The 11,926-nt window shown below is 33.8% G+C and overlaps 1 pseudogene; it reads left to right on the top strand.

Annotated features, from left to right (window-relative positions):
- LOC102470457 (PIH1 domain-containing protein 2-like) overlaps window positions 1-6,193 on the top strand; it is an 82,973-nt pseudogene extending 76,780 nt beyond the window's left edge.
- The last annotated feature ends 5,733 nt before the right edge of the window (window positions 6,194-11,926 follow it).

The raw sequence follows: 11,926 nt of genomic DNA, 5'->3' as shown, positions 1-11,926 counted from the left end.
GAGGAGAAGGGATTGTGGCGTGACCATCCCCTCTGGGGGGTGATTTCTCGCTTTTTGTCTCTATGTCTCTCTCTCTCTGTCTGTCTGGCAAGTGCACGCACCCTATAGCAAAAACCTCTCAAAAAAAAAAAAGTAAGAAAGTAGGCCTTGTCTTGCTCCAGTTTTTGGTGGAAAAGTTTACAGCTTTTCACCTTTCAGTATAATATTAGCTATGAGTTTTTCCTTTTATTTTTTTCTTCATTTTTTATTTATCATTTTTTTCTTCTTTTCTTTTAACATTAAATCACTGTACAACTTTACAGCATACAAAATGGATTTTCCCAGGATAAATACACTATTAGTTCAAAGATACTACCATATACATTATCATCAACAATTTTCCATTTTTGTGTTTGTTAAATGTTTTGCTTATTTTTCCTCTTGATTCCCTCCCTCCCACCCTGTAATTATTCACCTTCCTCCCATACTGTCTCTAGTATCTACCGTTAGTTTCTCTACATCCCTTTATACTTTCCAATCTTTTAATTTTTGTCATAGAATACAGAAATTCTGTGTTTATTAAGTGGAGACACACAATGCTTTTCTTTCATAGTCTGGCTTGCTTCACTTAGCACTAAATCTTCCATATTTATCTACTTTCTATTACATACCGGGTTTCATTTGTTTTATGGTTGAGTAGTATTCCATAGTGTATATGTTCCATATTTTTTTTCAATCCAATATCTGTGATATTTGGAATGATTCTATGCTTTAACAATTGTGAATAATGCTGCAATAAACTTGAATGTGCAAGTATTTTTCTGACTGTGTGTACTCCTATCCTTAGGATAAATACTTAGGAGTGGAATTGCTGGATTATGTGGTAGTATCTGTAGGTTTTTGGAACCTCTATATCATTCTTCACAGTGGCTGTACTAACTTACATTCCCACCAACAATGTAGCAGAGTTCTCTTTTTACCAGTGTCTTGCCACCACTTATCATTATTTAATTTTTTTAATCATAGCCATTCTGACTAGGGTTAAATAGCATCTAATTGTGGTTTTGATTTGTGTCTTCCTTAAGATAAGGGATGTTGATAATTTTTTCATATGCTTTTGGCTGTTCATATGTCTTCCTTGGAGAGTTGTCTGTTAAGCTCATTTTTAGAATGAAGGGCAATGGGTTTTTCATATATGGCTTTTATTTTTTTTTATTTTAATTTTTTTGGAGAGGTTTTTGCTATAGGGCGCATGCACTTACCAAACAGAGAGGGACAGAGAGACAGAAAGAGAGAAATCACCCCCCAGGGGGGATGGCCACGCCGCAATCCCTTCTCCTCCATTCTCCTCTTGGGCACAAACACACACACGCCCGGCGTGAGTATTAAGCCACCGGATCCGGGACGCAAACTGCGGTCGACTACAGGGGAGTTCAGCGACATAGCCATTACGCTAACTGCTGGTCCCCATATGTGGCTTTTATGATGTTGAGAAGTATCTCTTCTATGCTAATTTTCTGAGAATCTTAATTATGAAGGGCTGTTGTTCTATCAAATGCTTTTTCTTCATCAACTGATATGATCATATGGCTTTTATCTAACCATTAACTGATATATTAATTTATTGATTTGCATAAGTTAAACTACCCTTGCATCCCTGGAATAAAGCCTCCCTGGTCATGGTGTATAATATTTAAATGTGTTGTTTGATACTATTAGCTAGTATCTTGTTGAGAATTTTTGTATCTATATTCATCAGGTGTATTGACCTGTACTTTTCTTTTTTATTATGTCCTTATCTGCTTTTGAGATCAAGATGATGGAAGTTACATAGAATGAATTTGAGAGGACTACTTCCTTTCGAATCTTTAAAAATAGTTTGAGTAGAATGGGAGTTAGGTGTTCTTTAAAACTCTTGTAGAATTCAGAAGTGAAGCCATTGGGACCTGAGCTTTTCTTTGTCGGGAGGTTATATTTTGCTGATTCAATCTTGTTGCTTGTTATTGATCTACTCAGGCTTTCTATGTCTTCCTGATTCAATCTTTGTAGATTATATGTGTCCTGAAATTTGTCCATCTCATCCAGGTTTTCTTATTTGTTAGCATGTAACTGCTCACAATATTTTCTTATAATCTTTTGTATTTCTCTTATCCCTATTGTAGTATCATCTGTTTCATTGTTGATTTGATTTATTTGTTCCTTTCTCTGTTCTTAATTTGTCTAGCTAACAGTGTGTCCATTTTTTCATATTTTCTCTAAGAACCAGATTTTGGTTTCACTTCAGAATTTTTTAGGCATATAATATGCTTTTCATTTCTACATTTGTGCATCCCTACTCAAAAACTGTGAAATCCAAAATGCTTCAAAATCTGAAACTTTCTGAGTTCTGACATGATGCCATAAGTGGAAAGTATCATATTTGACTGCATTTGATGGGTCACAGTCAAAATGCTACAAATACAAAAATACTGTATTAAATTACCTTCAGGTCATGGATATAAGGTGTATATGAAAGGTGAATAAATTTTGTGTTTAGACTGGATCCCACCCCCATGATACCTTATCATATATTCCAATTTTTTTTTTTAAATCCAATTCTGAAACACGCTGTTCCCAAGCATTTTGGATAAAGAGTACTCAACCTGTGTATGTCCCCATACTCCCTCAGGGGAAACATACTTATAAGATAAGTGCAGAAACTCACAGTCACCCAAAGCCCTGTTCCATGACAGGAAATGGACTATGCATGCCTTACTCTGATCCTTACCATATCCAGGCTCAGGTTTTTGCCAGGGACACAGGATAGTTGCAGTAAGTGTGTGGGATCAGGGGAGTGTCAGCCAAAAATGAACGTTGCAGAAACACCAGGACATAAAACCTCATGTGAGTTGAGGAACACCTGAGTCAAAACTTGAAGACATTCTCCATTCTCCCATTGGACTTCATTTACAGACAAACTTAAAGGCAAATTTATTGATAGTTTCAAGATGTGACCACGTAGGGGCCAACAGTTAGAATAATGGCTATGTTGCTGAACTCCCATGTAGTCGACCGCGGTTCAAGTCCTGGACCCAGCATGCCCAAGATCCCAAGAAGAGAATGGAGTAGAAGGGAATGCAGCATAGCCATGCCCCCTGGGGGGGTGATTTCTCACTTTCTGTCTCTCTGTCTCTCTCTGTCTTTCTGGTGAGTGCACTCACCCTATAGCAAAAACCTCTCCCCACCAAAAAAAAAGATGTGACCACATAGAATTAAGCCTTAAATGCAAGGCCCTTATTAAATATGGGGCTCTCTGTGACTGTATAGGTCACTGTCCTATGAAACCTGCTCTACCTCTATTGCACCTTTGCCCCAATTAAAATAAGAAATAAAATAGACGTATTTATGTATGAATTTCTTTACCCTCTTGATTCAGCATTTACAAACAACCATACCTGCACTCATTCTTTTCTTTTTTAGCTACTTAATAAAATTATGCTTATTTCCTTATCAAACCTCAGTCATTCACATGTGCTCTGTGTCCCATCCCATTATTACTTTCTTTGATATTTTCCTCTCTCAAGTGTATCAAATTTATGCTTTCCTGATAGTCAATGTCTTTCTTTAGAATTGACCCTTTCCCTCCAGACTATACATATATTCAAATCTTTACGAAATCTTAACCACACTCCAGTGACCTGAATACTGCCCTTTTATTTCCCTAGTTATCTGCACAGCCAGGATTCTAGAAATTGTATTGCATCTTCAAAATGTACCCCAAAATTTGAACTATTGCCATTATTCCAATAGAAACACTTTTCTGTTAAACTACTGCAATACCTTACTAAATACACTATTGACTTCTACCATTGCACCTCTAGAAATCATTCTCCAAAGCAGTCAGGGTGTTTTCTTAAAATACAGGTTGAGCACTATCAATCTTCCACTCTAAATCTATAGCAAAATCTATGGCAGGGCCAGCAGGTGACATGGTGGCTATGCTATGGCACTGGATTCCCTCGCCCATCGCAGACCACCATTTGAGTACTGGACCTCGTGGCTTAAATTCTTAGTCTCTCTCTTTCTCTCTCTTCTCTTTCTCTGTCCTTCACTCTCTCTCTGGTGAGCACATATGCCCTGTAACAAATTAAAAAATAATAATGATAAATAAAATGAATAATTCTTTAAAAATATATAATGTTATTCATTTATTTATTTTAATTTGACCAGAGAAAGACAGAGTGAGAGAGAGGGAAAGTGAAAAAGCAAGCCACCAGGTCCGGGACTCAAAACACAGTTGGACACGTGGGAGTCTGGTGCCCTTAACCACCATGCCACTTGCCGGCCCCTAAAGAATTCTTTTTAAAAAAATCTATCTATGGGGTAAATTTTATGTCCAGAAAGTTTTAATTTTTCTGTAGTCTTATTTTCACTTATTATTTCTTTCATTAATTTATACTCAGAAGATCTCTCCTCAGGTAGTGTTAGATATTAACCTTTATTTTCTTCTAGTCTTTAAATATTATTGTTTCTCACAATCAACTATGTAATGAAGCTAATATAAGGAATATAATTGGGATATAAATTTATTTTCCACATATTTAAGTAATAGCAAGTGCCAGCACCATGTAGTAAATAATCCTTCTATTGTCCTCATTAATCTGTAAGGTAATGTTGGTTATATTCTAAATGCTTTATAAAATGAAGGGTTTTCTTGTTGTTCATAGTGGTAGTATGATATAAATGGTGGTGGCTGGTTTTCTGTTAAACTATTTCTTTCAGATACTTATTCTTACACAAATCCCACATCTTTTTGGCTATCATAGTTTGAAGTAAGGCAGGGTTGGAAGGGGGATAAAGTTAGAATATGTGATGTGATAAAACCTCTCTAATTACTCTACATTTTCAGAATTCTCTACTCTCACTGTTTTCTCCTCAACATGATCCTTAAAATATTTTCATAATATTGGCGTCACGGTTTATCAAGGGACCAAGCGAAGAGTCATGTCTTTCCACAGATTTAAGAGGCCTATTTACTGGCAATCATGGAGATATCCTCAAAGGGTCTGCTCAACCAAATTATTTCAAATAAAATATTTTGCTGATAATACAATTAATGACAAATTAGTGTACTTTATGCAAACTTAATACTGTTTACTTTCTCTAATGTGAACTGTTTTTAACCTATATAAAAATGCCAAGAAATGCCCTAACTAGAATTTTGTACCATTGTGATTACTTCTGAAAAACATAGGAATAGAAGTTATAGCTTGTAGCTTTTTCAGGAATATGGTAACAATTATGCAATTATACAGCTTCTCTAACAATTATTAGTGAAACAAATTGTTTTCATTTCCTACTCTGAATTACACACAGATGCTTACACAGTCATCAGTGTTGCCTACAATCCTGATGTTGTTCAGGCAGCAGAAAAGGACCAAGTGAAAAAAGATCAGTTAATACGGATGGCCATGAAGTGTATTGAGGAACAACTGCAGTTTACTCTCTCACACTCTTATCATATTACCAAATTTAGAATAAAAGGAAGCATTCAAAGAATGAAACAAAATCTGATGCGAATCCAAACTGATCCCACAAATTTAAGTGAGAAAATGAGAAAGGGTAAGTTGATTAATGTAAATGGAAAATTAAACCAATTTAAGATGTTTGCATATCTGTGTATATAAAATCAATATAGCTGATAGTACTTTGTTGTTGATTTTTAAATTTTACATCCCCTTTATTATGTTATAAAGAACTCACTCTTGAACAGATAAACAGTACTGCGAGCAATTCAGATCACTTTCCTCAGCTGTTACTACCAAAAACCCAAGCTTCAGGCAAAGGAAATTGTCTGATAGAAGAGATTTCCAGTGCTGAAATCCAGGTGGATATGAAGATACCAGCCAATGAATTAAAAATTATAAATGATCAGAATGAGAAACCTCTAAAAATTTAACTGAAAGTTGAATTACCTGGTATTAATTCAGTCTCCCTCTGTGACCTTAGGGTTTCTGAGGATGATTTATTGATTGAGGTCTCTGAGAAGTACAGATTACATCTGAATCTTCCAGAAACTGTTGATACTGAAAAGACTACAGCAAAATTTATCAAAGAGAAATCTACATTAATCATCACAATGCCATTGGTATGAAACAAAACCATCATATTTTGGGTTTTCAGGGCTAAGGTCATGTGACTTATAGGACCTTCATTGTGGGTAAAAGTGTTGTGATTTATCTAAACACTACACATTGTCAAAAAGTTCCTTTTGATAGAATGATGTTTTCTCTTTCTCCTCAAATAAATTTGGCATCAATCAGAAAATATATATTTTTTTTCATAATATTCAAATATAAATTCTTCAAGGCATTGAAACAAAAATTACATTAGACTCATAAATCATTGTGAAAATAATTTAGTAGTTCAAAACAATTCAGTATTGTTCTCCAAAATTATGTTCTGCTTCTGTTTGTCTTTTTTATAGTTCTCATTATTTTTCTTTTCTTTACATAAATCCCAAGTCCTGTGGGGTAAGTTTGCCTATGTTTTTAATTTTTTTCCTAATCTTGGAAAATAAAGTTTTTGTTGTGTTTCCCAATGAGATTTTGTAATTTAAATGCAAGCTATTGATTATTTTCATCTATATCTATGTCAAGATTGTTTTCATTTTCTCTTATTCTAACAAGTTTTAAATTTAATTTGATTGAAGTTTTCAGGGAACAATCGTTTAACCTGCAAATAATGAAATTAATTCTTCTTTATTTCCAATAGCTATAGTGTCATTTCTGTTTCATGATGTATTATTTTTGCTGACATTTTAAAAACCATGATAATTATAAATATATTTGCTAAAAGCAACAGTGGAAGAATCAGGGAGAGAAGGCTTTCTTATATTATTTCTGATATTAATGGTTTTAGATTTTTACCTAGATAATCATTGCAGCAAAAAATTCTGGTTTCAACTTTTGCTATGCTTTTACTAAGACATATTTACCATAATCACACCTCTCTATTAACTAATGATAGTAATATATCATAGTATGCATTTTTCATTTGATAACTTTTTAAATATGTGTTATGTATAAATACTATTAAATTTATATCTTAAGTGAAAAGTCAGTGGTTTTTAGAATATGACAGATTTGTGCAGTGATCAACACTAATTCTAGAGCATTTTCATCACCCTAATAAGAAATCCATAAAAATTAGTAGTGACTCTCAATTTCTCTTTTACCCTATCCCTGGAACCAATAATCTACCTTTTGTCTCCATTGATTTTCTTATTCCAGACATGTTATACAAATTAAATTATACAATTTGAGACATTTCGTGTCTGGCTTCTTTCACATACCATAATGTTTTCAAGGTTCTTTCACAATGTAGAATATATCAGTACTGCATTCTTTCTCATTGACAAGTATTATTCTGCTGTGTGATTTTACTATATCTTGTTTATGTCTTCATCCACTAATGGATGTTTGGATTGTCCATGAATAATGCTGATTGTCAACATTCATGTACAAGTTTTTGTGTGAAAATATGCTTTTAATTCTCTTCTGTATATACATAAGAATGGCGCTTATGTGTTATGCTAAACCAGTTAAATTTTTTGAGAAAATGGCAACTTTTTCTTCACAGCAGCTACACCATTTTGCATGTATGAGCATTCATCAATTCATGAACAATTTTAGCCATGTAGGAGCCCCTTTATCACCAACACCTGTTACTGTTTTTTTTTTTCATTATATCCACTCTAATGGGTATAAAGTAGTGTCTCACTGTGGTTTTATTTGCATTTTTCTAATAAATAATGTTGAGCATCTTTTAAGACAGTTAATGAGCATTAGTGTATCTTCTTTGTACAAATGTCTAGGCAAGTCTTTTGCCCACTTTAAACTAAGTTGAGTTGAAAGTATTCTTTATACAATCTGAATACAAGACTCTTATCAGATACATGATTTGAAAACCCTTTCTCTCATTCTGTTCTAGCTTTCTTTATTTACAATAACATTTTCCCATTTCATCCATGTTGTTGTATGTATCAGTTCATTCATTTTAATATATTCCATTATATTATTATACCATATTTTATTTATGTATTCATCCATTGATGAACATTTGGGTTGTTTCCACATTTGAGCTATTGTCAATAGCGCTATTATGAACATTAATATACAAGTTTTTCTTTGAACATTTGCTCTCAATCCTTTTTGGTAAATAAGAGTGGAAATTCTGGGTTACATGTTTCTATATGTGGGAATTTCAAATATTTGTGGAAAATTAAATTAAATAAGTATATTTTGATGCAAAATATTTTTGACATCCCTGTATAATTTTTTTATAATGTCCATTTTTCATGAACTTTCTGAAGATCCCTAGTGCTTCATTTATTCAAGGACCACCAACTATTTTCCAAACTGGCTACCTTTCTAGTAGCAGTGAATGATGGTTCTAATTTGTTTTGCTTTGTTTCTCACATTCTTTCTATTTTTTTTTTCATTTTTTAAAAATTAAAGTCATCTTGTGGGGTGTAATATGATATTATATTGTGGTTTCAATTTACAGTTTTGTAATGATTAATAATGTTGAGAATTACAGTTTTGTAATGATTAATAATGTTTACAACTTTTTGTGTGCTTGTTAGTCATTTGTATATTTTGGGAGACATATCTATACCAGTCACTTGTCCACTTCTTATTTTTTATTTTTTTGCCTTATTGATGATGACTTGTAAGTTTTGCTATATACTAAGAATACCATAACCTTAGCTATATGACTTAAAATATTTTTCCGTTCAGTGGGTTGTCTTTTCCCTCTTTTGACAATGTATTTTGATACACAAAAGTTTTTCATTTTTTTTCAATGTGTACAAAGCTATTAAAAGCTATTAGTTTATTTGGAGGCCAAGGTGGGAAAAAGCTTCCTTTCAGAGTGAATAGTAAGATGCATTCATGTGAAACACACTTAAATACATACACAGAGAAAAAGGAATGTACTATGGGTACATAACATTAACAAATATAAATTTACAGTCTTCTTCCCCAGCTCCTCTGACAGCCTTGCCCTCAAAAGAAAAAGAAACAAAGAGAGAGGAAGGAAGAAAGAAAGAAAAAGGAACATTCTTGTAACTTTTTTGTGAGGCAAAGATTTATATTTTATTATTTTTATGTTTTTTATTTTAATTTATTTTATATATTTAATCACAATATATTATTTTATTGTAAAGTGAATTTACCAAAGATGAATACGCCGCACACCAGTCCAGTTGAGGATACTATACATGTTATCATCCACAGACAACAATCCAATTCTGTGTCTCATAAATATCTTACCTCTCTATTCTTCTCTTTAATATTTTTTCTTTACACACTCCCCCTTCTCCCATCCTCTTCCCACATTGTCTCCAGTATCATAACCATTTTCCATGCTTTTATATCCTCTAATTTTTCAGTTTCCAGTAAAGAGTGTTGACGGTCTATATTAAGTGGAGACACACAATGTCTTTATTTCATAGCTTGGCTTGCTTTACTCAGCAGTAAATCTTCCATATTCATTCACTTTCTTTATTTTGTTTAAAAATTTTTATTATTATTTTTACATTCAATCACTGTATATCATTTAGCTTATAGAGAGACTTTCCTGAACATAATATACACCTCGGAACAATCCAATTGAGAATATTATGCATATTAACATCTCTTCCTAATTCATTCTATGAAGCCTCTATCACCCTTATCCTTAAACAGATAAGGACAGGACAAAGAAGGAAAACTATAGACCAATATCTCTGATGAATATAGATGCAAAGATTCCCAACAAAATACCAGCAAATCATATCAAACAACTTATAAAAAACGATATATAATGATCAGGTAGGCTTTATTCCAGGACAGCAAAGTAGGTTCAACAAACACAAAACCATAAATGTAATACACTATATTAACAGGAAGAAAGATAAAAACCATATGATCATATCAATTGATGCAGAAAAAGCATTTGATAAGATACAACATCCCTTCATGATCAAGACTCTCAGCAATATCAGCATAGAAGGGTAATTTCTTAACACAATAATAGCTATCTATGAAAAACCCATAGCAAACATCATCCTGAATGGAGAAAAGCTGAAAGCTTTTCCACTAAAAATGGGTACAAGACAAGGATGCCCAATTTCTCCACTCCTTTTCAATATAGTATTGGAAGTCCTCACCAACGCAATCAGAAAAGAGGAAAAAATAAAAGGCATTTAAATAGGAAAAGAAGAGATGAAACTCTCAACATGCAGATGAAATGATTGTATACATAGAATACCCAATGGTTTCCATGAAAAAATTTCTAAAAGTAATACAAAAGTAATACATGAATACCGTAAAGTTGCAAGATACAAAATAATCATACAGAAATCTATAGCATTTCTATATATGAACAACAGGCAGACCGAGATAGAACGGAAAAAAGTTATTCCATTTATCATAGCCAACAAATGTATAAGTTACTAAGGAATAAACCTAACTAAAGAAGTTAAAGACCCTCCACAAGGAAAATTATGAGAAGCTAAAAAAAGAAATAAAAAATAACACAAAAAAGTGGAAAGATATCCTATGTCCCTGGATTGGAAGAATTAATATAATCAAAATGGCAATTCTACCCAAATTAATTGACATATTTAATGCAATCCCAATCAAAGTACCAGACACATTCTTCAAAGATCTAGAAAAGACTATCATATAATTTGTCTGGAATCATAAAAGACCCTATATTGCCAAAGAAATCCTGCACAAGAAGAGTAGAGTTGGTGGCATTTCACTGCCAGACCCAAAAATATACTATAAAGCTGTGTTAATCAAAACAGCATGATAGAGAACAGCAGTTAGCATAGTGGCTATGTTGATGAACTCCCATATAGTCTACCACAGTTTGAGTCCCGGACCCGATGGCTTAAAATCACACCGGGCGTGTGTGCATGCATGCCCAAGATCCCAAGAGGAGAATGGAGAAGAGATTTTGGTGTGGCCATCCCCTGGGGGGGTGTTTCTCGCTTTCTGTCTCTCTGTCTCTCTCTGTCTTTCTGGCGAGCACATGTGCCCTATAGAAAAAAAACCCTCCCCTCAAAAAAAAAAAAAGTAGAAAGAAAGAAAGAAAAATAGCATGGTACTGGCACAGAAACGGACATGTGGACCAATGGAACAGGACAGAGTCTCCAGAAATCAATTCCCAAACATACAGTCAACCGATTTTTGACAAGGGGTGCCAGTCAATCCACTGGAAAAAGGAAAACCTCTTCAGCAAATGGTACTGGAAAAACTGGATCTCTACCTACAGAAAGATGAATCTGAACCCTTATCTCTCAACTTTGACAAAAATCAACTCAAGGTGGATCAATAATCTACATTTAAGACCTCAAACTATAAAATCTGCTCCTGGAAAACACTGGGGAAACTCTGGGAGACTTGGAGTAGGCAAAGACTTCTTAAATTAAGACCCCCAAAGCCCAGTCAATAATCCCCAAAATAAATAAGTGGGATTACATCAGACTAAGAAATTTCTGCATGGCAAAAGACACAGTAATTAGTATGAATCGACAGCCCTCAGAATGGGAAAATATTTTTGTAAACTATGCATCAGATAAGGGAATGATAACCAGAATACACAAGGAACTGAAGCAGGTGTTCCAAAAAAAGATGATCAGCCTTGTTAAAAGATGGGAAAATAAGTTGAAAAAACTTATCACTAAGGATGATATATGAATAGCCAAAAGGCATATGAAAAAGTGCTCAACATCCCTCATTGTAAGGGAAATGCTGATCAAAACAACAATGAGATACCACCTAACACCAGTCAGAATGACTAAGATTCAAAAAAAGAAATGATAAGTACTGGTGGGGGTGTCCTAAAAGGGAAACTCTCTTACACTGCTGGTGAAATGTAAATTGGCTCAGCCATTGTGGAGAACAATTTGGAGATT

Source organism: Tupaia chinensis, unplaced genomic scaffold (assembly GCF_000334495.1).
Source record: "Tupaia chinensis unplaced genomic scaffold, TupChi_1.0 Scaffold148768_1, whole genome shotgun sequence".
NCBI classification, from domain to species: Eukaryota; Metazoa; Chordata; class Mammalia; order Scandentia; family Tupaiidae; genus Tupaia; species Tupaia belangeri.
This window is presented reverse-complemented; position numbering and strand designations above follow the sequence as displayed.